This window comes from Acinonyx jubatus, chromosome D3 (genome assembly GCF_027475565.1).
Source record: "Acinonyx jubatus isolate Ajub_Pintada_27869175 chromosome D3, VMU_Ajub_asm_v1.0, whole genome shotgun sequence".
NCBI classification, from domain to species: Eukaryota; Metazoa; Chordata; class Mammalia; order Carnivora; family Felidae; genus Acinonyx; species Acinonyx jubatus.
In genome coordinates, this window is record NC_069392.1 from 57025734 (window position 1) to 57049291 (window position 23558).

The window sequence follows — 23558 nt, forward strand, 5'->3', positions numbered from 1 at the left end:
GTCTCACTGAGGATGGCCTCCTTCCACCCCTCTGCCTGGCCAGTTCCCGCTCATCTGCCAGGGACCAGACAACAGCCCGGCTCTGTCAGGAGGCACTTCCTGACCCCTCCAGTCCCTCCATTGTGAACTCTAAAGGCCTGTGCCAGCACCCGGCAAGGGGGCCTGCTCTGCCCACTTCCCCTTCAGAGCCTATGGATCAGCTTCCAGGGAAGGGTGAGCACAGGGCTGAACAGAGCGTCACAGCACCAGGTCCTGCCCAGTGCATCGCCACATGTCTGCAAGGTAGACACCCTCTCCTTCATATCCCCCAGGACAAGCTTGAGGCTCAGAGGATTCAGGCAGGATGTCCATGGCCATTCACTGCCTCAGAAGAGGCAGGGCTGGGCTTTAAACACGTGGATCTGTGTCCAAAGGCCAGACACTGCGCTCTCTCCCTTCTGACTCCCCTGGGATTGTTCTGGGAACAGTGCCTGCCTCTGCCCACCCTGTGCCTCAAAGGTCAGCCCAGGGCTGAACGCTCAGCCTCTGTTCCAGGAGCACTTGTATCAAAGGACAGAAGAATTTTCCCCTGAGGTTTCCTAAGGCCCAGAGCAGGCGCAATGAGCTCTCATGACCACTGGCCATTTGCCCAGAGCAAGCACTCCAGCCAACAAAGCCAGAGAGGCCCTCAGAGCCTGCCAGGGTCACGACACTCTGTACCAGCCTTGCCCAGTTGATGGAAGAGCTGTGCCCTCCCTTGGCAGAGCCCCCTCTGCATCGTGCCTAGCTGTGTGCCCTGGGACCCTCCAACCAGGACCCCTGCCAGCAAGTCGCCTCTCTTAGATCCTGTAATTTGTCTAGTGCCACTTCTGCCACCAAAGCTTGGTGCGTCCCTCCACCTCTCTGGGCCTCAGTTTCTCCATCCATCAAATGATGGCTGTGATGATTGCTGCCCCAGTTTCCCTACGTGAGGGTGCGGCATGGGCTTCAAAGGAGCTGGCAGTAGGAAAGCCTGAGTGCTACTCAGATGTCAGTTGTCTCCCTCCAGGCCCCTGTCTCATGCCCATTCAGGACTCTGCTGTCCCTGTCCTCCCCCATCCAGGATGGATGAGTGACACCAGAGCTCAGCCTTCCTCTCCAGTGAAGCAACCAGACTCACAGAGAACCCCACTGGGTCTAGGAGAGTGGCTTCCTGGGGCAGGGAGAGGAGAGGATTCTTGGAAGAGCTCTTTCTCACAAGACAAATCAAGAAAATGGGTTATTCCCAGGGACAAGCCACCTTCCTTTCGGGGGTACGTGCAGCTTTATGTGTAAGGCGGGGAGGGGAGCTGGATGAGCTGGTCTGTGCGGCCTCTGCCACTCGAAGGCAATGCACGGCAGCGCTTAGGAACGGGGCTTGCACACTGCTTGCCTCTATCGCCTTTTAGCTGTGGGATTTGGGTCAGGTTTCTTAGCCCCTTCTTCCCTCAGTTTCCTCACCTGTAAAATGGGAGATGAGTAGCCCTCACCCCACCGGGTTGCTGAGGGTTTTAAATGAGAACATACATGCCAAGTGTTAGAAAAGGCCCGGCGTGTACTAAGTGCAGCCTCGGTCAGCGTTAGCTGTGAGTGAATAGGTGTGCACCAGTCACGGCCAGCATGATGAAGCACTTTCTGGTGCCAGGGACGTCGTTGAGCACCTTTCCACGTTGCCTCACCTACTTCAGTGGCTCTGTTTTCGGCTGTGGTGCATTGGTGAAAGGTGGAGAGCACCAAGAGGCGAGACCAGAGTGTTGCTTGGGACCAGAGACATCATTCAGTGTCAGTAGAGTAAGTCTCAGTTCCAGCACCTGGCTAGTGTAAGAAGCTTCCTCGTGGAGAACGAACCTGAGCCGAGTGGGGAGTGGAGAGTGGTCACTGCAGGCCTGGGGCCCACAGGAGCATGCATCCCCAGGCAGCTGAGGGCCAGCCAGGCTGAGCCTGATGAGGTGAGGGAAGGCCTCGGGGGTCCCCAAGGGATGGTCAGGGAGAGGAGCAAGCAGCTGTTTTAGGAGGGTGCCAGACCCGTCTCCAGCTTAAGTGCGTGAGTGGCTTCACCTGGCTGAGACCCTTGAGCCCTGCCAGCTGGGCTGACACACAGCATCAGGAAAGCGGTCTGGGTTCTGCACACCCTTCCTTCTAGCAGCTCTTACATTTTCTAGTTTTGCTTCCTCATATAAGCTCCTGGTTAATTTTCGTTAGAAAAAGTCGAGCCTCCTTTCAGCAGAGCTAAACTTAAAAGGACACAACCGTCACAGGCGGTGCCCTGTGGGGAAGAGGGCAGTGGGTACACCTGTTCTGGCCGGGGCTCAGGCACAGTGGGCTTGAGGGGGCTAAGTGGGGGTGAGGGTGGGAGCCAAGCCCTTCCTGACTAAGGTAAGCACCCTCCTCCCAGGGAAGCACCCCAAGGAGCATCCTTCCTTGGGAACAGAGAGGACCCTAGTAGCAGGCAGGGAGCAGGGCAGTTAGAGATGCAGGCTTTGGCATCAGACAGACCCAGGTTCCTGTCTCAGCTCTACCACTTCCTGGCTGTGTGATCTCAGGTGAGTTCCTTAACCTCTCTGAGCCCCACTTTCCAAACCGCATAACAGATTTGAGGCAGGCCTGTTGTGACACATGTAGATCTCCCAGTGCAGCTGCCAGGCCTCACACATGTCCCTCCTGTTCATTAAGCAAAGGTGTCTTGTGGATTATGTGGCCCTCCCTGAGCTGCCCTGGAGCCTATCCTTTCCACGGGGCAGTAGGGCGGTGGCCTTGGCCCATCAGCAGTTATTCCCTCCCAGACTGTGGGCAGGCTGTGCCTTTCAAAGCCTCAGCCCCGCAGTGTCTCCCCCTCCCCTCCCCGTCCCCTCCCTGCCCCCCTGTTCTTTCAGCACTCTCTGTTCCTTCTCTCAGGCGGTGGATGAGCAGAAAAACAAATCAAAGTTGCCTGCATGTCCCGGAGCCCACGATGCTCCCACGAAACGATCCCTTGCTTCCCATTACCCACCCCAATAACTCTTGTATATGGAGTGTGAAATAATTAGCAGCGGCAAAAATAATTTAGGAAACAAGAAGAAACTAATTGTATAAGCTTGTTTGGGGAAAACACAGCCAAGCAAAAAACCCACTACACAGGGAGATGTGGACAGACCAGCTCCCCAGAGGTCAAGCCCTCACTTGGATCACCTGGAAGGGTCCCTTGAAAGGTCCTCACTCAGGACTGGCTTCCTCCACCCCAGTCTCCAGGAGGGGCCCACTGGTGCCATAGCCATGGGCCCCTACATGGGCACAGGGGTGACTTCCCAAAACCCATCTACCCCTCACCTCATTTCGTGCCATCCCCAGGAGGCAAGAGGGCAGGGAGGAAAGTGGGAAGGGTGGTCCAGCTACCTGGAACAGTTTTATGCTCCAACATGGGCCTGGTGACCTCCCTGAACTTGAGCTGTGTCTGGGTAACAGGCCCCATACCTTGCAGGCCTGGAAGGTTCTTCTTCCCTCACCCACTGCTGTTGCTGCTTGCCTTTGCCACTCAGGGTCCCCGGTCCCAGCAGACGCCTACCACCCATCAGGGAGCCGCAGCGCGTTAACGATATGGAGCTTCCCTGGGAAATGGAGAAAAACATCCGGTGCCTCGTGTTTTATGGCCCTTCTAACTTTTAAAAGTTTGGTTCCTCCTTGAGCACTTTTCCAACTCCTAAGCTCCCTCCTATCCTCCACCTCACTGCTCCTCACTTCCTGGGAGGTAGATGGCCAGGCACCTTTGTTCCCATGTGACAGGTGCAAACGAGTGAGGAAAGCTCACATTCCTGAATGGACAGTTTCAAGATAAGAGAATGAGGGACCAGAGAGATGCAATAATCTGCCAAAGGTCACGGTCACTAGGAAGGGCTTGTGCAGGGTTTGACCTGGGACTGCTGTTTCCCACCTTCCTTAACCTGCTGGACAAGTGACCTGGTGGCTCAAAGCACCTAAGTGGGTCCTAGTCCAGCATGGCCATGGCCTCCTCTGCTCCCTGGGACCTGCCCAAGGCCCCTGAGACCCTTTCCTCTCATCTGAATGAGAGCTGGGCCCGGGGTGGGAAAGCTTCCTCTTCCCTGTCCCCTCCCCTTAGATGAGGGGCTTTTACATTTGCATAGAACTGTGCTGTATGGTTATTCTTAATGACAGAAATCTCACCTCTCTCCTTGTGAGCTCCTGGCGAGCTCCTGGCTGCTATCTCCTGACATATCTTCCCTTGTCTGGGCCATTACAATAACCTCCTAATTTGTCCCTTGGCCTTCAGTGTTTCAATCTCAGGCCAGCTTCGGATCTGTCACTCCCTTGCTTTAAAACCTTCTGTGACCTCCTATTTCCTCCCAAATCAACACATACTTCTTCACCTTGCCTCCATTGTGACATTGGTGTCCGTCATCCCCCTGAGTCAAGTCTCCACGTTCGAGGAATTTACATGTTGGCTTCTTGGTGAGAAGTCAACTCACTGAGAGCAGACCTGGTATCATACCTGCTTGTCCCTGCCCCTCACTCTCTTCATCTGGAATCACGGTGGTTCCTATATGGCCCTTAAGCCACAGCGACCTGGTGTCCATCTCCCCGATACACCATTCCTGGTGAACATCTTGGCCTGGAGGACGCATGGCGCCTCACATTCAACCCAAGCAAAAGGGCACCCATTATTTGTCTACACCTGCCCTGGTCCTGGACTCCCTCACATGGGTGATTGGCACTCCCAAGCCAGAAATTTGGGAGTTCTATATTCTCCTCCTTCAATCTCACCTATCCCACCAACATCTCCAAAGTGGGTTTCTCCTCTCCACCCTGCCCCTGCCCAGTACAACTCCATCATCACTTGCTGTGTTTCCCTCTTGCTGTTTGCAAGAGTGGCCATCTTCTCCCCAGAGTTTCTGGGCAGGCCTCATCTGGGCTCCTCCCTCTCTTATTTCTCATCCCTGATTTGGCTGGAATCTGGTGCTGAGTTGCCCTGGCAGGTGAGACAGGGTGGGTTTGATCGGGGCACCTCAGACGCCTAAGACACCAGAGGCGGTGGAGCTAATGGAGATTCTGGTTGCAAGCACTGGGGAGGGAGCGGTGTGTGTGCAACATCAGTCTGGAATCAGCACATGGCCTGAGCCAGGGGAAAGCATTTGGAGGCAGGAGGGCGACTCCCTACAGGCAGGGCCCTCTGGGCCCATTTGCTGTGCTAATTGCCTGACAGAATTACAGGGCAGGTGTCCAGGTCTGGGGCTGTGGTCTCATCACGCACTCAGCAGCTGAGGTCTTTTGCAGGGTGGGGGTCGGGTGGAGTGCTAGGGAGGTAAGTGTGGAGTGGTGCCCCCCCCCCACCTCCTGCAGGGCTGATGGATGGCACTAAGTATGCATCGGTGGGGCATGCCTGTACTCCAGGCTGACAAATGCCACAGGTGCAGCCGCAGGGGACGCGAGCCAGCTGCTCCCATCACATCTGCGAGTATGCTGTTCAAGGTCATGCTCTGAGCAAAGGTGGTCTGGTGGCCTGGGGGCTTGAAGCCCCTCACTGCCCTTGGTGAGTCCTCTTAGCTAACCATGTTCTCCTGGCTGGGGAAGCAGAAGTGGGAGGTGGGGAGGGTCCTTTCCCTCAGGGACAAGCCATGTCACTCTGCGTTTGCCAGCACAAACCTTGAGATTTGTCTCTATCCTTGGTGAGAGAACAGCTGTCTCTGCAGTCTGCAGCTCACCTCCTCCTAGAATCACCTCTGCTGCTGCCTCCACCCGTTCTTCTGCCTCCTGAGATTTCTGCTGGTGCTGTTCCCGCCATGATGTGGTCTTTCCACCCCAAAGTCCCATCTTGACATTTCTGAGGTCACACCAGTCTCCCCACACTGGCAGGGCTTAGGCTTCAGCCACTGAAGTGGACTTCAGTTTGCTTTTCCCCAACTCACTTATACAAAAATGAATTTAGTGGAAGAATGCCATCAATTTTATGTCCTCCCCTCCAATTAAAAAAATATTAGCACCTGCAACTACCTGTCTATAGTAGAATCTAGAGGATATTGATCTCACGTGGAATTAAACACTTAGACACTTCAGGTTCTGCAATGAGTACCATGAAACTGGGATATCCAGGCACTGGGTGCCCTGGCCATGTGGGAGAGCCATGTGTGATGTGGTAGAAAGATCCAGGAAATGGCATTTAAGTTTCTGGCACCTCTCAGTTGGATGGCCCAAGAGCTAATCTATCCGAACCTGAACTTTGTCATCTATAAAATGGGGTTACAATTTATCAGACAGGGTAGCTCCTAGAATTAGGGAGGGCATGATACATAGTATGCACACAATAAGTGTTGAGTTAATATGAATCAAGTTGGGGACTTTGCAACAGAAAAGTCAGCCTGGAGCTTCACAAAAAAGTAAGAAGGTATCAGTCATATAATCCAGCAATTACACCCCAAAGAAGGGAAGACAGGCATTCAAGTAGATATTTGTACAAACATATTCACAGCAACACTATTCACAATAACCCCCAAGTAGAAACGATCCAAATTTATATCAAGTGATGAATAAGCAAAATGTGATCTGGCCATACAATGGAATATTACACAGCTATAAAAAGGAAGGAAATTCTGCTCCATGCCACAACATGTACGAATCTTGAAAATGTGCTTAGTGCAAGAAGCCAGACACAAGAGGTCACATATTGTATGATTCCACTCATATGAAACATCAAGAACATGCAGTCCATAATCCTTTGAAACAGAAGGAAGTCTAGGGATGGCCAGATGGCCAGGGACTAGGAGGAGGTAGGAATGGATTAATCGGTATGCTCTGTTTAATGCATATGGGGTTTCTTTTCGGGGTGATACAAATGTCTTGGAACTTGATGGGGTGGCTATTGTACAACATAGCGATTGTACTAAATGCCACTGAATTGCACATTTTAAAATGGATAATGGTTACTTTGAAAAAGAAGAGGAAAGGGAAGAAAGCATCAGGGGGAAATTAACACATTAAAGCACACGGCATTGCCCTCTGTCCCCCACACAGGAGCGGAATATCCTAGCCTGGATTTTCAGGGTGCACCAGGTACGCCCTTGCCCCAACCCAACAGAACATTACTTAGGCCTAGCTGGCCAAAGTACTGCAGAAACACTGTCCTTCTTCCCCAGAGCTGGCATGGGTCTGCCGTATAGGGATGGCATCTGGGCACTGAGGGTGCCTCTGCTCTGGGGTTCTCATACTCCTCCAGACCTCCTTGGGGACCCCAGCAGAACTCCCTCCGCCACAGAGCAGGCTCTGGGCCTCCCCCAGGACATGAGGCCCAGACCCCTTTATGCCACACCTGCTCTCCTCCAACTCAGCCTGTGACATTCTTGGTCTCACACACCCATCTAACACATCTCGTACCCTGTACGCTGCCTCTGACTACCCAGGTGTGAGTCTCCCCCAAACTGTGAACACGCAGAGGGCAGGCACACAGGTCTGTTCATCTCTGCAGGCACAGAACACTCATACCCATCTCCGGCTGGTAAAAAAGGAGAGTGGGTCGTGAGAGAAGTTGCTGGATTCTTGTTTCCCTCGTGGCTCTCTGCCTTTTTTCTTTTTCTTTTTTTAACCTGGAGGGAATACAACTTCAGCATCTCCACCCACTTTATAAATACTTTGACAAATGGTTTCTCTCCTGCCATGCTTACCCCAAGCAGGGGGCATCTGTCATTTTGGAAGGCAACTGTTTACAGCCCTTCTGACCTTTCATGCAGAGTCAGCGGCTGGGGGGCAGGGGCTGGGGGGGTGGAGGAAGGGGACAGCCGGGCGAACTGCAGTTCATCAGGCCCAGAATTTAAACACAGGAAGAAAGAAAGAAGGAAAGGCAGAAAAACCCTACACAACTCTCAGAGTAATTGCTGTCTCCTTGGCAACGAAGCAGCAGTCTGGGGACCTGTGCTCCTGTATCCTTGCCTGGGCTGGGAAAGCAAGGGACTGCCGGGAGGGAGGGTGTTTTCCACCCTCCAGTGGTATTCTGAGGAAGGACCTGTTTTCAACTCACTCCTCAGCCCCTTTACTGTTCCTAGTGTCTCTCAGCTACAGTTCATACTTTGCTGATGAGCGTCCCAAGCACTGGGAAGAGCCAGGCATCTAGGTGGGAAGCATGCACAGAAGCACGGTCAAGAGGACCCACGGTCCAAGACGGCTTCCTGCTAAGCCACAGCACCCCATACAAGCCCTACCAAGGGAGCTTCCTTTAAGGCAATTAAACTCTTCCTCTTCCTCCTCCTCTTCCTCCTTCTCTCTTTCCTCTCCTCCTCCCCCTCCTCTTCCTTGCCTTGGTCTTCTTAGGAAACCCCCTTCTCCCTGCAGAAGGACTTACTGGCCTTTGGGGACCATGGGTGCATACTGGCAGGAGCAGGGAGCTAATGGCATAAGGAAGGGGTTGCAGAGGCTGGGAAAGGTGGGGTGGGGTCTCCCCCAGGGGTTCAGTAAGAGAGAAAACTTCCACCTGTCCCACCACCTGCTGCCCACCTGAACTGGCTGTGGTCTCACTGTGGAGACCTCAAGGAAACAGACACCCTCCCTTCCACGCTCCAGTATGGATCCCTTCATCCTCCAAGGGGAAGCTCTAGTTTCCCCTCTTCCAAGAAGCCTGCCAGGGCTGCTCCAGCTGTAATGGCCTTTCCCTGCCGCCTGCCAGGCTCTCTCATTCAGTGCTTGTCTGTCATCTGGGAGGTGGGGTGGCCCCCCAGAAAGGGTGGGAGCAGCCCAGGAATGGGAGCAAACTTCATCCTTATGGGCATCTCTGTGGTCCTGTAAGGGTTCAGCAAGCGTGTGTCTGTGGATGAGAGGCAGTGTGAACTAGAGCAGAGCTCTACTGCTCAAAGAGAAAGCCTCTGAGAATCCCTGGCCGGGGCATGGGCTGCTGTTACTGAGCGGGTTTGATTTTCTCCATCCTTACATTTGCTTCACCAACCTTCAGTTTCATCTACCAGGCTCTTCACACTGCTCATTCCCACCATCAGGCCTGTGCTCATACTGCCCCCAGCCTCCAGAACAAATACTCTGCCTGGTCCTTATGCTTAGGTGTAGCCAACCTGTGCTCTCAGGCCGAGTTCCAATGCCCCCTCCTCCTACAGAGCCTCCCGTAAATGCTCATGAACCTTTCCATCCCTTGTCGGCTATGGCAGTTACAGTCGTAACTACCTCTCCTGTGTGTCCTCTGATTGGTTCACGGGGACCTAAGTTTGTCCCTTCATACGGGTGATGTGTAGGTGTTTGTGCACACACATTCTGATAGGTATGGAGCGGGCATCTCTTAGGTGATGGTTCTGCTGAGCCCAGCAAACATAGGAGATGCTCAGGGCAAGTCCCTGGAAAGAGGGGGACATCGGTGTGTCTAGTTGACAGCTCCTCTTGGTCCCTCTTTCTGCATTTGCCCCATCTGACCCGGCCAAAACAACCACAGCCCTTATGCTCTCTGTCCCTGGTGTTCAAGTGATCTGCTCTTGGCTCCTCTACCCACATCTGAGGGGCTCCTTGGTTAAACACTGAAAAGATGACCTCCTCACCACTCCGTCAGGAAGAGGGTGTTATAGCAGGAACCACAGCTCCCTGTGAAGGTTTTCTGACCTTCACTCAGTTGGTGGGTTAGGGCCTCTCCATAGTGTGGCACATCATTGGCAAACACTTATTGAGCAACTACTGTATGCATAGCTCAGTGCTGGGTGTTAAAGAGGGGAGAAGGGAGATTTCTCCCTCTAGCATGGTATTGATCTTAGGGGGCTCAGAGTTCACTTGAAGAGGGAGGTAGATGCAGAAACAGACAAATCACATGAGGGATAAGGGGGGTTGTGAAACTGCCTGGGCCAGGCATCTGAAACTGATCCGAAGCTGACCCATTGAGCTCTTGGTCCCAAGCCAAGGAGCCGCCCTGGTGGTAAACAAACAGTTTAAGGAAAGCACAGGGAGTTAGAATTTTAAAAACCTTCCAGTGGTAATAAAATCTGGGGTGTAAAATGGGTTAGGAAATTTATTTTTTCAATATATGATTTTTTCCCCCTCTTCTATGAAAATCCACATATCTATTCCGCTTCAGGTTGGGGCTCCTTTAAACGGTTTTATTAAAAAAATCATTTACTGTGGGCTTTTCAGTTCAACTTTAACTGGACCGGGTGGAAATTAAAAAAAGGATATTTTAAAAATAAATTATATAAATTACAGCCCTAATTATAAAGGAACTTTTAAAAATGTATCCAAGCATTAAAAGAAAATCTTTCTTTAAAAAAATGCCCCATTTCCCTGTTCCATTGCAGGAGCATAATTTAGATACTTTTAACAAATCCTCGTCCTTTGGAAGAAGCGGACTCTCCAGGCCCATTTGCCTGTGTCTCTTTCTGCGTGCTATTATTATTTGATAACTTTGGGCTTAAATCTGCATGAGAGCCAATTATCTCTCTTTGTCATCAAGCAGGCTTGCTGTTCGGCAGTGGTTTTTATAGTACAGTAAAAGCCTTCCAGAGCCTGGAGGAGGTGGGTTTGTGGTTCAGATTACACTCCATCTTGCCTCTCCCAGTGACTTCCCTTATTCCCTTTTTTTGTTTTTGCTTTTCATCATTTCCCGATGCAACAAGTTTTCCTCCCCTGGCTACGTGCATCTCTCTGCACCCCCGCCAGCCTTCTGCCCGTCCTGACCTTCTTCCTTGAGGATCTCATCCTCTCAAGGCCTTTTTCCCTTGGCCAGGGCTTCCCGCACAGAAGTAGTAGGAATTGGCATTTCTTGGCCCACCCTCCAAAGGGAGCTTAAAGCACGAGTCATGAGTCATGCTCTCTTTCCTTCTGAACTAGTGGAGGTGGCATGGTGAGAACAGCACTGGAGGGAGGCAGGGACCCCTCCTTCATGCAGCTGACAGTCTGAAGGGAAGGGTAGGGAAGGCTGGTTCCGGATCAGTGCCTCAGCAGTAGTGTTAGAGACAGGGGTGCCGCCCTCCTGCCTGGGGCCTGGAGAGTTCTGGGAGAGTGGGCCCTGGCTGCTGCTGCTCTTGCTGCTTCACTAGGGGAAGAGAGATGATGATCAGAAAGGGCAGATGGAGTTTCACAAAGCGGGTAGGGATCCCCAGCTTGAAAAGCCTGGACTGGGTGGAGAAAAGGAAAGGCGTGCCAGGGCACGGGAACGGCCTGAGCAGAGGCAGGACCCAGGGTGGATGATCTGGATGAGGACACTTGACCCCATGGGAAAGCAGGGATTCGGTCTGCTTTCCTCACTGCCGGGACCCTGCCACCTGGACTGGGCTGGGTACCTGGAGGCCCTTGATGCACTTTGGTGGAACGAATGAATGAGTGAATGAATGGATGAATGAATGAATGATGAGGGTATGAAGGGTAAGGGGAGAGAGGCTGGAGACGGATTAGGTGGGTTTAGGGTATTAGATCTTTCTGGTTCTCAGGTGGAAAGATGCCTCTTCTGGCAAAAAATCATTTCCTGACTTTGCACTCTCCTTAGCGCAGAGGCCCCAGCCCCTGCCTGCCCGGTGCACCACGCCTTCCCCTCTGCCCTCTTCCAGACCCGGGTACGTGCTGTTCCCTCTGCTGCAGGGCTCTGCCCCACCCTCCTGGACCATTCTTCCATCACTTGTAGACATTCTTTCTTCCTGGAGTTCCTTCTGGAGCCCAAAGACCAAGTCGGGTCCCCTTCTCTGAGAAGTTTAGCACCTGGGGTACGTCACTGGGATTCTCCTCCTTGGTTCACCTCTTGACCAACCTTTCCTCCCCCAAGAGCTGCATTGGCCTCTGTTATCTCCATGTGAGACTGTGGGGCCCTGGGAGGCTGTGGCGGCTGCACCATCTACTTCTGGCATCGCACATGCACACACTCCCCAGCCCAGCATGGGGATTGGTGGGGGCAGCGGCTCTATAGGTCTCTCCCTTCCACCTAGTCCCCAGTAAGCCCCGACGGCCGTGGGGCTTAGTCGTGGCCTCTTTCTGTTCTGGTTGGAAGGCTGGCATCAGCGGCTGAGAGCCCTGCCCCTCTTCCCACTTGCAGAGTGCCTGGAGCCCTGGCTTTCCCAGCAATGGGCCAGCTGTTTGCATTTGGAACTGGGGTGCAGGTGTGTTCCTGCTGGAGGGCACTCATTTTATTTTTCAAATGAGGGCTTCCTGGAAGGTGATGGGAAACTCCACGGTTTTTGCAGGAGGTACTTAGGGAGAGGTGATGTTTCCAGAATGGCTACAGGCAGAGGTGATGGGTCCTCCCAGGAGGTGCCTGGTGGAGGTGAGCTCCATCTGCCTTCCCCACCACTCAGCCCACGTCGGAGACAGTGCCCTCTTGTGCCATTCTTCTGTTGCAGTTTTAGCAGGAAGTTCACATGTCCGGGAAACCTCTGTGTCCCTGGGGCAAACCAGAGCGCTAGTTTGCCGCTTTGTCTGACATATTTCTCTAACTGTCTTCAGGGCGCAGAGCCTCCATTTGGCTGTGGGAACCCCTTTCCCCACCTTCTCTTGCCTCCCTCACTGTGGGGGGTGGCCAATAGAGCACAGGTTGGGTGACTGAGACAGCTCTAGTTCTGGGTGGGTATATGCCATGCGGTGACCGTGGCACTTTGCTCTGTGGGAACTCCTGAGGCCAGGGACAGGGAAGGCACCTTCAATCCCAGGTTTGCACCCAACACCCTTACACAGGATTCTCTACAGTAGATTGCCTGAGTTCTTCTAGAGGCTGGGGGTCGGAGGGGAGGCAATTGCATGGGTCGGGGGAGCCATAACCGGGAAAGTTTGTAATGGTATAAAAGATAATGCTACGACCGTGGAGGTCTCCCAGCCTCTGAGGTGTGGCCACCATGTCTGACTGAGTGGGAGCTGCCCCCACCGGGCCCTCCACTCTCCCTTAGCTGGCCACCCTGCCGTTGATTCAGGGCCAGCGACTCTTAGGAACTCTGCGGCCCCCTGGGAAGGCCTGTTTGGTGCTTGCTCCCTGTGCCCTGGCCTCCCTGCTGGCTGGCAGGCAGGCAGGCGGGTGGGCGGGCAGGGAGAATATTACCCCTAAGATAAATGAAGAAGACTTTCAGCCCTTATTGGATTATAGTTTTTATTGAACTTTATAAATTCCAATTAGCAGACCCCTGGGCAATAAGCGACACGCAGCCTGTGGCTCACTTTATGGCGTGATTATGACCCTGTTTATCCTCCCCTGAACGAGAAGTATTAATGGAGGAAACGAAGGAAAGGGGACCCAAGAATACATAAAAACAGATATTGGTGACACAGAGCTGAACAGACGGGGTCAGGGAGAGAAAACAACCTCCTGGCGGGCCACGGGGCACAAAGGACGAGAGATTGCGAGAAAGCCATGTGCTCAGAGCCAAAGCCCGCTGGGATGCCCTTCTGGTTTCCCTTCCCACACAGAGAGCCTGCTCATCCCCCACTGGCTGCCGGGCCCTGGAGAACACCTCCCACCCTTGTCACCGGCAAGCTATCTTGTTCTGGCTGGAGTTTGATTTACGAAGCGCAAGGTCTTGCCTTGTGCACCGGGCAGCCCACTGCCTGCCTCATGAGGCCCTGACTCTACAGCTCAGCAGCTGGAGGGAAAGCCCAGGGGCTCCTTAATGGTTCAGAGGAGTCCCTTGCCCTTTGAGAACCTGAGGGACTCTGAAGGCATTCTTCCTGGAAAAATGTCCCCAGTACACACACAGGCACGAATATACCCACACATGTAGGCATACATGCACACATACGCCATTTTCATACAATTTTAGGGGATCACGAGATCTCTTAAAACTGATCATGGTCCACCCCCTACTCCACCATCCGCCACACCCACAGGAGGCTGAGAGCATCAGATTAAGACTCCTTGAGTTTGAGGGAGCCAAGAACTGCCTCCTGTTACTTCCCCTTGGAGGTGCTAAGAGCCCACAGAGAGGAGGGCAGTGTGGGAGCCTGGCCAGAGCAGGGCTGCTGCCCTGGCCCCACCTGTGTTTCCTCTCTTCCTGGATGCTCAGGTTTGTCCCCACTCACTCCACTTTAAACCTTTAATAGCTGGGCCCCAGAGCAGCGGGTGATGAGAAGAGAGGGATGGGGTGAACCTGGTGGGTTTCTGAGCCAACAGGGTTAGTAGGGATGGCCACACTCTCCCAGATCCAAACCCTCACCCTCACATGACTTGCTACATTTCCTGGGAAAAAGAAGCGTGCTCAAGGATGGCATACCTTCCTCATTTTGTCTGGCTTCATTTGTACTTCCCTCCCCCTTCTCTGGGTCATCTTTCTCCCAGCCTTTGGTGGAAGATTAAAAAAAGAAAAAAAAAAAATTCTCCTATCAGCATTTTGCCGTTGTACGGAATCACTAACACAGAAGTATCCAAGGAAGCTTTTGTAGTCTGAACAGGATGAAAAATGCTTCAGGTGTTGATCGTCTGCTGTGGTATGTAAGTAAGATGCTGAGATCTGTGTGCAGCCCAGAGCGTGTCTATCCGGCTGGGTCCATTCAGGTCCCTGTGTCTCCCCAGTGGCCTGGGCCTCGCCCACCCTCTATGCCTCTGTGATTTATGGAGCCCTGATAAGCCTGGTCTTACTTCCGATAAGAAGTATGGGAGGTTTATAAGCCCCACCGTCATGAACTACCATGACCAGGACTTGCCTGATTCTTCGAGAGGGAGAGGGAGTGAACGGGGGAAACTGAGCAAGGATTGGGGCCTGGGCTGAGGGGAAGATTCCTGGGCTGGAAGCCTGGGGAGAGACCAGGTGTTTTCTTGAGCCTTGTGAGGGGGTTACTGTGGACATTCAGGAACCAACATATTGTTGCTTCCACATCCTTGGGTAAGGTAAGGGCTTCCAGAGAGCCAACTTGAGGCCCTTGGAGGAGCGGAGGCCTGCAGACCAGGGATACTGTCTCTCAAGTTCCCTAGTCTGTACCTTCTCCCCTCAAGCCCTGGGCGCCCGGATTAGCTGAGCCTCACCCCAGAAGAGTGGGCTGCCCATCCCCCCCAACCGAAGCTCCCGGGAACAGCCCCTCCTTTCTGTCTACATTAGTGTCCAGCAGTGCCAGGGTTCCAGACCCGGAGCTGCAGAAACCACACCTGGTGCTGTATGTGTTTGCCACCTTTCTCGGGTCGTGCCCAGCAGTGTGTGAGGTACACAGCGTGTGTCTTTTCATTGGCATTTTATGGTGTAGACATGAAGGCCTAGACAAGAACTATTTGGTCAGCCATTGTCTTATAGCTGAGCAACTAAGGGAACAGATTTTGGAGCTGGTCTCTCAGATCTGGATGGGCTTTGGGTTACCTGTTGACCCAGCTGGCAGAGGGCTATAGACTTTGGGCAGTTGCATGGAAAATAAAGTTGAGTTTTTTCTGCATAGTTGAAGGCAGCTGGGTGTGGGTGGCTGGGTAGGCAGTGGGGACAACAGGACCTGAGAGCAGAGCTGGGAGCCCAGGAGCCACTGCTGCTCCCTGGAGGCCTCATCTAGCCTGGGTGGCACTTGGGAACAAAAAGGTCCATTTCAGAAACCCTAGGGCTTAACTAATGCTGATGGCACCACCTCAGGCTGGGGCAGGGGCTTCAGCCCAGGTTCTAAGACGTTCCTGGGATTATCCCTTCCCACCCAGAGAGAACAGTTCTTGGTGGTCACTCTATTCCCATTATACTGCCATGCCCCTAATAGATGTTTAGTCCATGATTTAAGTAAGAAGAGTGTCAGTGCCAAAGCCTCAGGTGTCAGAACACGGGAAGAGTGAGCAGTGGGGGCTTTGAGACCATCCTGGCACCTCTGCAATCACCAGGAAAGCCCTTCTGTCCATGGCCAAGGCCCTGCAGGCCCCTCTTCAAGGGGAGGAGTCCTTCGAAGACCAGGGGATCCCTGGAATCTTTTGAAACAGATGAAGAAGCCACCTTCCCGAGCAGCCTCCTATAACTGGGGACGAGGGGGAGGATGGGAGTATATCAGGGAGTCACGGGGCACACTGGGCAACGTGCAGAGAGCCCTCACAAAGCGCAGGCCCACCTCTGCCACCAACAAGCTGAGTGACGGTGGCCCCATCACTCCCCTTGCCGGGCCTTCCTTTCCTCCTAGCAAAGTGACAGCATTGGCATGGCGGATCCCCAAGGTCCGTGTCGAGTCTGAAATCCGCCAATTCCTGAAACATCAGGCACGAACACAAATGAGCACGTATGGAGAACTGTGGCAAGTAATAATGGCCCCCCAGCCCCCGCCCCAAGCACACACGCTCTTTTTTCTCTTCATGCCCCTGTAATAGATCATACAGGATGGATTACATTAATTTTCTATAAACTATATCAACTCGAGTGACATGTCCTTAAGGGTTGGCTGATTGATATCTACAATGCGGTCTTATAATCTAAAATCATATTAATATTAATATTAAAGATTTTCTGTCCTTTACGCGCACCATTAAATCTGGAGTATAAGGTGAAATTGACAACATACATTTTGACAGCTTATCTATAATAAATATGCAAATCTTGATGCCCACATGTCATCACAGATGCACCGCAGCTCTCTGAAGATCAGAGCGTGCCTGTCTCCCGCGTGACATTTTCAGCGGACGATCAGAGCACACGTCTGGGCGGCAGGAGCAGCGCTGGGTGAGCCTTTGCCGGCGATGACCCTGGCCTCTCCTGTCTGCCTATGAAAACCTGTCCTTCATCCTGCCAAGCAGGCAGGAGGGCCGAAGGAGTGACAGTCACAGAGAGCAGGGGACACCATCTCACGTACCCCCTCTGGAATGCGGGAAAATCGAGTTCCCTCTTTATGAAGTCGCAAAGGGACTTGCTGTCTTCTCCAGCCACCTGGTTACAGCAGGTTATCATCACACAGCACCAGTGAGTTTAAGAATTGAGGCTCCTAAGTTGGCAGCCCAGGGGTCAAACCCCATCTCTGCCACTAACCTCTGCTCTTAACCTCCTGTGGCCTCTGTTTCTCCATCTGTAAGAGAAGAGAAACAGCACCTCCCTTCTGGTAGAAATGTGAAGACTGAGCGAGTTCATGGAAGCCAGTGGCTAGCACAGAGTGGTGAGACCTCACTAAAGGGCAGCTCTTGGATTATGTTCTAAATTGGTCCCACTTCTTATGATCCCTGCAACCTCTTCCTGTCCTTGTATGCCTGCCCTTGCCTTCCACTGTCTACCACTTAGCACAGTGACCAACTTGGCTTCTTCTATGCTGGCCTGCGCCAGGCATAAGCCCCAGGCAGCAGGGAGCACACATCTCCCTATGCCCCTAGCCGGACCAGGACTCAGGGAGAGAGCTGACACCGATGGGGGATGGACTGAGATTGGGATCCGGGAATCAACCACAAGGAGAAATATACTTATCTGTCTGCTAAGACTCTGCCAGGTGGACAAGATAGAGGTGTGTGTGCGTGTGTGTGTGCGTGTGTGTGTGTTGGAGGGGGCAATGAATCATATCTGTAAAAGTCATGATGCTCCTCACTCACATTAGCAGGGAGATTGAGAGAAGAGCTGAGGGAGGGCTCCGAGGAATTTTCAACAGGCGCAGGATTGTTTGTTTGACAGAGCCCCAGGCCATCACGGAGGCCCCATCCTCATTTTACACCTGCTGATGGGGCAGCAGGGCCCACTGAAGGCCCTGGGGCCATATATCTCTGCTCTCTGGCTTCCTTCCAGCCTCTCTGAGCTCACTCTACTGGGTAACTTCCAGTCTCCCAGGTCCCTTCATCAGTTCCATCCACCTCTAGTTTCTGGCACTGCGTTCACCCCTTCCCTGTCCCCCTTCCTCCACAAAACCATCCCAATCAGTCTGGCCACACTGAGCTCTTCTGTCTCTGAACTCTGCTGAATTCTCAGTGTAAAGAACCACAGGATGATGTAACGCCCCCTTACATTGTTCTGTAATTGGTTGGCAGTGCACAGGTTTGTTCTCTACAACTAGACTGGGAACGTGGGGGTGGGGACTGCTTAGCTTTCCTCTTTCTGTTTCCCTGAGGGCTCACCGTGTGGCAGGGCACATGTGCAGATGTGCTGGGTTTGGGAGCCTTCAGTACTCAGATCAGACTAGGAACAGACACAGGGACCCCATGGATCTGCAGAAGCATTAAGAGATTCAGTTGTTGGGCAGCTCTTGAAAGGTCAGAGTTGATCTGGATCCACTCACCCTCTTTCGGGTCTCTTGGGTCCAGGAGCAGGGTTCACAGGGACCCCAGATGTTCTTCTGGGGTATCAGGAAATCCATTCATACCCCCTACCTCCCCTGCAGGTGAGGTCAGTGTCCTGGAGGAACCAGTGTCATTGTTTACCACTTGGACCCACCATGTGTTCCAATCCCCAGGCTGCCCCAGCTCTGAGATCCTGAGACACACAAGCGCAGTTCTGACCGAGGATAAGAAGTTTGGTGATCCAGCCTGGGGAGACAGGCTTGCTGGGGGAGTACCATTAGCCCTGTGAGGTTCTGGGAAATTCGGGCACTTCATGGGATGCTCATCGACAGACTCCTGCAGCTCGGGCTGTGGGCAGAATGGGGCCTTCGGACAGGTGGAGATCCCCATGGTTTGCTAAGAGGACTCCCACTTGGATGGTATTCTTGGCTGCCCTGCTCTTTGTCTCACAAAGTCTCTTGCCACCACCTCCTGGTCCTGCATCCCAGTGCGGAATGTGAGTCTCTACACCGTCTTTAATAAAGAGCCACAAACCAATCATCTACAGGTAATCACTCAACAAGAAGTGAAGACAGGAGGAGTGGAAGAGAGGACAGTATATGGCTTTGGGCAACCCACTCAGGCTCACCGAGCGTCCACAGTGTCTGTGCTGCATGGGCTGGCTGCCGTTTGCTTGTATGTTTATTCCATCTTTCAACAACATCGCCACTGTGAATGAGCTACACGAAGGAAGCCGGGTGCTGTGCATCGAGGGGAGTGGACAGCCCCTGCCCTGCACCCATGGAGCCTGTCTTCTGGGCTGTTGAGGAGGTTCAATGAGCTAATATTTGATTATCACCTGGCACAGTGCCTGGCATACAGCAATACTCCATAAATGTTAGTTCTTCTCTCTGCCTTGAATGAGTCACATCTGGTTGGAGAGAAAGAGCCACTTAAAGTAGGACCAGAAAATATTATGGGGGAGGGAGAGGTAAGGAAATGGGTCAGGCTGCAGGGGTGCCTGTGTGAGTGGTGTTGGTGGCTGTGGGGTGACAAGGTGGGTGGGAAGAAGGAAAATGGCCAATTACAGATGGCTTCAAATGCCAACCACAGGAATAAGGATTCCATGGTCTTTTAAAATCCCTTTCTGTCTCCCTCCTCATTCATCTCTTCCCTGCCCTGCCTCTTTGCCGCCGCCTCTTCCCTCCTTGGCTTCCTCCCTCCTCCTTCCCACAATTAACCCCAGGCTGTCGTGATTGCTCCCCGAGTTGACGAATGTCTTTCCTCTTTCCCCATCCCCCCCTCTTTTTTTTTTTTTTTATTTGTGTTGACTTGACTTGACAAGCCCTAATCCCTGACTCAGCTCCCACTTCTTGTTAAACCAAAGGTAAATTCTCGGCCGGCGGGGCGGCCTGGAGCAGGAGGATCTAGACCGCGGAGCAGCCGCGGGAAATATTGATATTAGCCGACCTCTGGCGCCGGCCGCCCGCGGTGAAAATAGGACGCGGGGCCAATCAATTACCGAGCCATTAAGGGCAGGGAGGGGGGAGGAGAAGAAAAAGAGTGGGCTCCTCCATCCGCCTCCCCCGCGCCGGCCATCGCCCCCTGGGGGTGGCGAGCCGCGTCCCGCGCTCCTCTCCTGCTCCCTGTGCGCTCTGGCCGTGGCCCCCAGGGGGTCAATGTCAGTGACCACAGCAGCTGACAGGAGCCCCAGCGGGCCGGGGTTGGGACGCTCCAGTCTGGCGGCGTGGGTCCATCCCGCTGTCGGCTTGCCGCTGTCTTTGTCTGGGCCTCCCTTCCTCTCCCCGGGGCTTCTCGATCTCCAGCCCTCCCTTTCTCATTCTGCCCTCCTCCTTTTTCTCTTTGTTAAAACCTCTCCTCTTTCCTCTGTGCCGCCTGCTCGTGGGACCACCCTTTCTGTTGTGTTTCTCTGCCTCCCCTTCCCTCCTGAGCTGGCCACAGGGTGGCTCCAGCTGCCCGTCGCCCCTGAGTGCTCCAAGCCCTGTGGTGACTGCCCCTGCCGCCGACGGCCACCGCCAGCCTAGGCCAATGGCCCTCCCTCCAGATTTCATGCCCATTAACACGTGTCTTCACCAATAGGAACCAACATCAGGCCCTTCTTATTTGGGGTTAATGACTTCTGGGAATCTTTTCCATTTTTAATTTGTTCCTTCTAACTCAGACAATAGCCCCATGTTAGGAGAGGACCCCCACATCTAGATGGGGAGCCAGCTGTGCTCACCGCAGACAGCCTTTTCGCAGGTGGGTTTCCAGGGTGTGTGGAGGGGGTGGGAGCAACCTTGCATGTTTGTGTATGTGTGGGTTCTGGGTGTCTGTGACCAGGTTTGTACAGCTGGAGGGGTGTGTAGGAGCCAGACATGTTCTCGATGGGAACAAGCTTTTTTGTGCGGGGGGGGGGACGGGGGGGTGTGGAGAAGAGAGTCTTCTGGTTTCTTGAGTTGACCATTCCTAAAGGGTGGGGAGGGAGTAGGCTCATTTGTCAGGTGTGGGCTCATTTGGTGACTAGCTGATTGGTCCATAATATCTCCTAAAATTTCCATAGGTTCTTAGATGAGCAAATGAGATTGATGAAATTGAAATTTATCAGATATGGTGTTGGAATTGAGTAAATAGTACTTTTTTACTTTAAAGAAGGGTCCTGCATTTTTTAATAATAAAAATCCCTTTTGCAAGTTCCCTTGTTCACAGTGCTCAAAAGGTGGCCCCAGACCTGCAGTATGGGCCCATGGGCATCAACTAGGAATCTATTAGACATGCAAAATTCTCAGGCCTTACCCATCTATTGAATCAGAAACTCTGGGGAGGGGCTCGGCCATCTGTGTTTAACCAGCCCTCCAGGGGCTCTGAAGAGCACTGAAGTTTGAGCACCACTGACCTCAATTATCCCCGCAGCTCTGGAAGGTAGGTGGTGTGGAAATGATTGTATCTTCTCTTTAGCTCTGGAGGAATAGTGGCAGAGAACCACGGCATGGCCAGACAGCAGCAGGGCCAGGAATAGGACTATGCCTGGTCTTAGGGTGAGGCAGCCTTTTTAAAGGTGTTAGAAGGTACATTTTATTTCAACTCACAAGCACCCTTCAAAGGAGGTAGATATTACACCTAGAGAGGTGACTGACATCTGCCTGGCTGTGAGACTGCTTATAACCTGTGGGGACTGGCAAGGATTTTCCAGCTCCTCTAGCCAGTGCTCCGTGCTTGGGAGGGGGAGACTTGGGCTACAGCCACTTGCATGAAAAATATGATGATTCTTTAAGGCTGATTTTTAGTTGGACCGTTGAAAGCAGCTTATCGTAGAGGGACATCTTTCATACCAACAGCCCACCTCAGGGTTATGTGAGGTGCCCTCTAAAATATAGACTGCAGGTCCCCCTTCTGACAAACAGGTTCCAAAGCCCAGAGAGAAGGGATTTTTGGGCCCTTGGGAACCTTCTGGGGAAAGATTTGGTGCCCAGTGGGTACAGTTTGAGCCCCAGCTCTGCCCTTTATGGGATAGTCACTCAACCTGTCCATCCTGAAAGAGCTTGACTTGTAGCATGTGGTCACCACCCCAATGTTCTGAGAGCTCTGAAACAAGCCACCCTGCATCCCTGGGCCTCAGTTTCCTTATCTATAGTGTGGAAAGTTAAACTAAAAGGCTCTCCGTCTGTAACAAACCATGGTCAATACTCTTAACATATGTGAGCCCCACATAGCATAACATCAGGAGGACCCTGCACCCACTGCACATGCTCTTTCCACTGTCCCCACTCCTGTTTCAGGAAGATGAGCCAAGCCCTTGGCAAGTGAGCGCAAGTATCAAGAAGACAGCAAGCTCTGTGCTTCGTAGAGCATACCAAAGCCCAAAACGGCGCCTGAACTCATCTTTTCAACCCGCAACAATGTCTGGCTACTGGAAGCCTTGCCTGCAGAGGTGGCCAGTATGCGGACCTCGCTGGACAGGGGTCACCAGCAGGGGCTGACTGAAGCCGACAGGGACCTTGAGCCTCCTCCAAACCCTTTTTACCCTATATGACCCAGAAAACAGAATTAATTAGAATCTTCCATTTTCTGAGAACTTGGGTTAATCAAGGTTTATGTGTAGAATTTCCCCTCCCCGCCAAAAACAGCAAACTGAACTGATGTTTCTATAAAGAATCCAGTATGTAGTGAAACCGCTGGTGTAGGACCTGATCCTTAGGGAGCTGGAACATCAAACCACGCTGGGAGACACGGGTTTCAGTCCCCTGTGGGAAAACAAACCCATAGTGGGGTAGATGGGGAGAGAGTGGATTTGGGTTGGCTTCCCAGGATCTGGGAAGGAGCAGGATAAAATGTTTCCTATTGTCATTTGTCATCTACAACAGACCATCTCTGTGCATTTTCCTGCTCCTTCCACAAAAGTGCTGCTTCCAAGGAGCCGCCCTGGCCATAGACACCTGACATCGCTCTCCTTGACCCTTTACAAGCCTGTGGACTAAACCACTCAACTTCACTCTTGATTTCAGGCTCTCCCAAGTGGCTCCTTCTCAGGGTGTGTTCTACACCCCAACCGGATTTTAGATTCGTTTAGGCTGGGAGAAATCAGGGGTTCAGCAGAGTTTAACACACTGCAGCCACTGGATAGATACACTTAAAATCACAGACAGGAAGAGCTGAAGGGATCCTTACAGATCAGCTAGTCTGACCTTCAGTTCGCAAATGAGGCAGCTGAGGCCCAGACCGCAGGGTGACTTGGTCAAGGCCTCATATCTGGTGTCAAGGCAGGAATAGAAACCTAAGTCTTGACAAAAATTGTTTTCTGGGTAGACAAAATGTCAGTAAGGAGTTTGGGAGAATAGGGCTCCAAAAAAATTAATGAGAGCTTAATAGATACAATCTCTTTGGAAGCAAATGTCAGTCAACATGTACAATGCTCAAATCTACTGAAATAATTTCACTTGGAAGAATTTATTCTACAGGTGGAAGCGTGCCTATGTGCAGCAGATGTGCACAAAGATGTTGATTGTGTGTGATTTGTAATAAAATAAAACAAAACTAGAAAGAACCTAATTGTCCGTGGGGACCTGGCTGTGATAAATTACTGAGTATCTGGACAACTAGATACTCTGCAGCTACTAAATGGAGTAAGTTGATCCTCAGGCATGCTGACTTGGAAAGGTCCGAGATCTAATGGAAAGTCAAAGGTCAAGGTGCATAGCAACGTTGGGAGCATATTCCAATTCCCACAACAGAAAGTGTCTGTGGGTGTGTTTGCATGTGCCTGTCTGTACTTGACATATTTCCAGAAGAATGCCCAAAAAACTGCTCCTTCTGGTGAGTGGGATGGGGTCTCTAATGGGAGGGAGAATCCCGCTTCATTATATACCCCTTTGTACTTTTTACTGTGTGTGGGCTATTCTTATAATAATTTAAAAACCTCAGCACCCCAGCCTCCTGGTTCAGCATTTCCCCCCACTGTACCAAACCATCCCTTTTGCCGTTATTCTTCTGTAGATCAGTAACTTGGAGTCTAACTGAC

At 52.4% G+C, this 23558-nt stretch overlaps 1 protein-coding gene and 1 long non-coding RNA gene across 51 annotated transcripts in view; one reads left to right on the plus strand and one right to left on the minus strand.

Annotated features, from left to right (window-relative positions):
• Positions 1–23558, minus strand: part of CELF4 (CUGBP Elav-like family member 4) — a 297439-nt gene that overhangs the window by 237207 nt on the left and 36674 nt on the right. The window lies entirely within an intron of this gene.
• Positions 16742–18598, plus strand: LOC113602246 (uncharacterized). The gene is made up of 2 exons (XR_003423626.2): positions 16742–16959; positions 18163–18598. It is a non-coding gene; the product is annotated as an uncharacterized LOC113602246 (long non-coding RNA).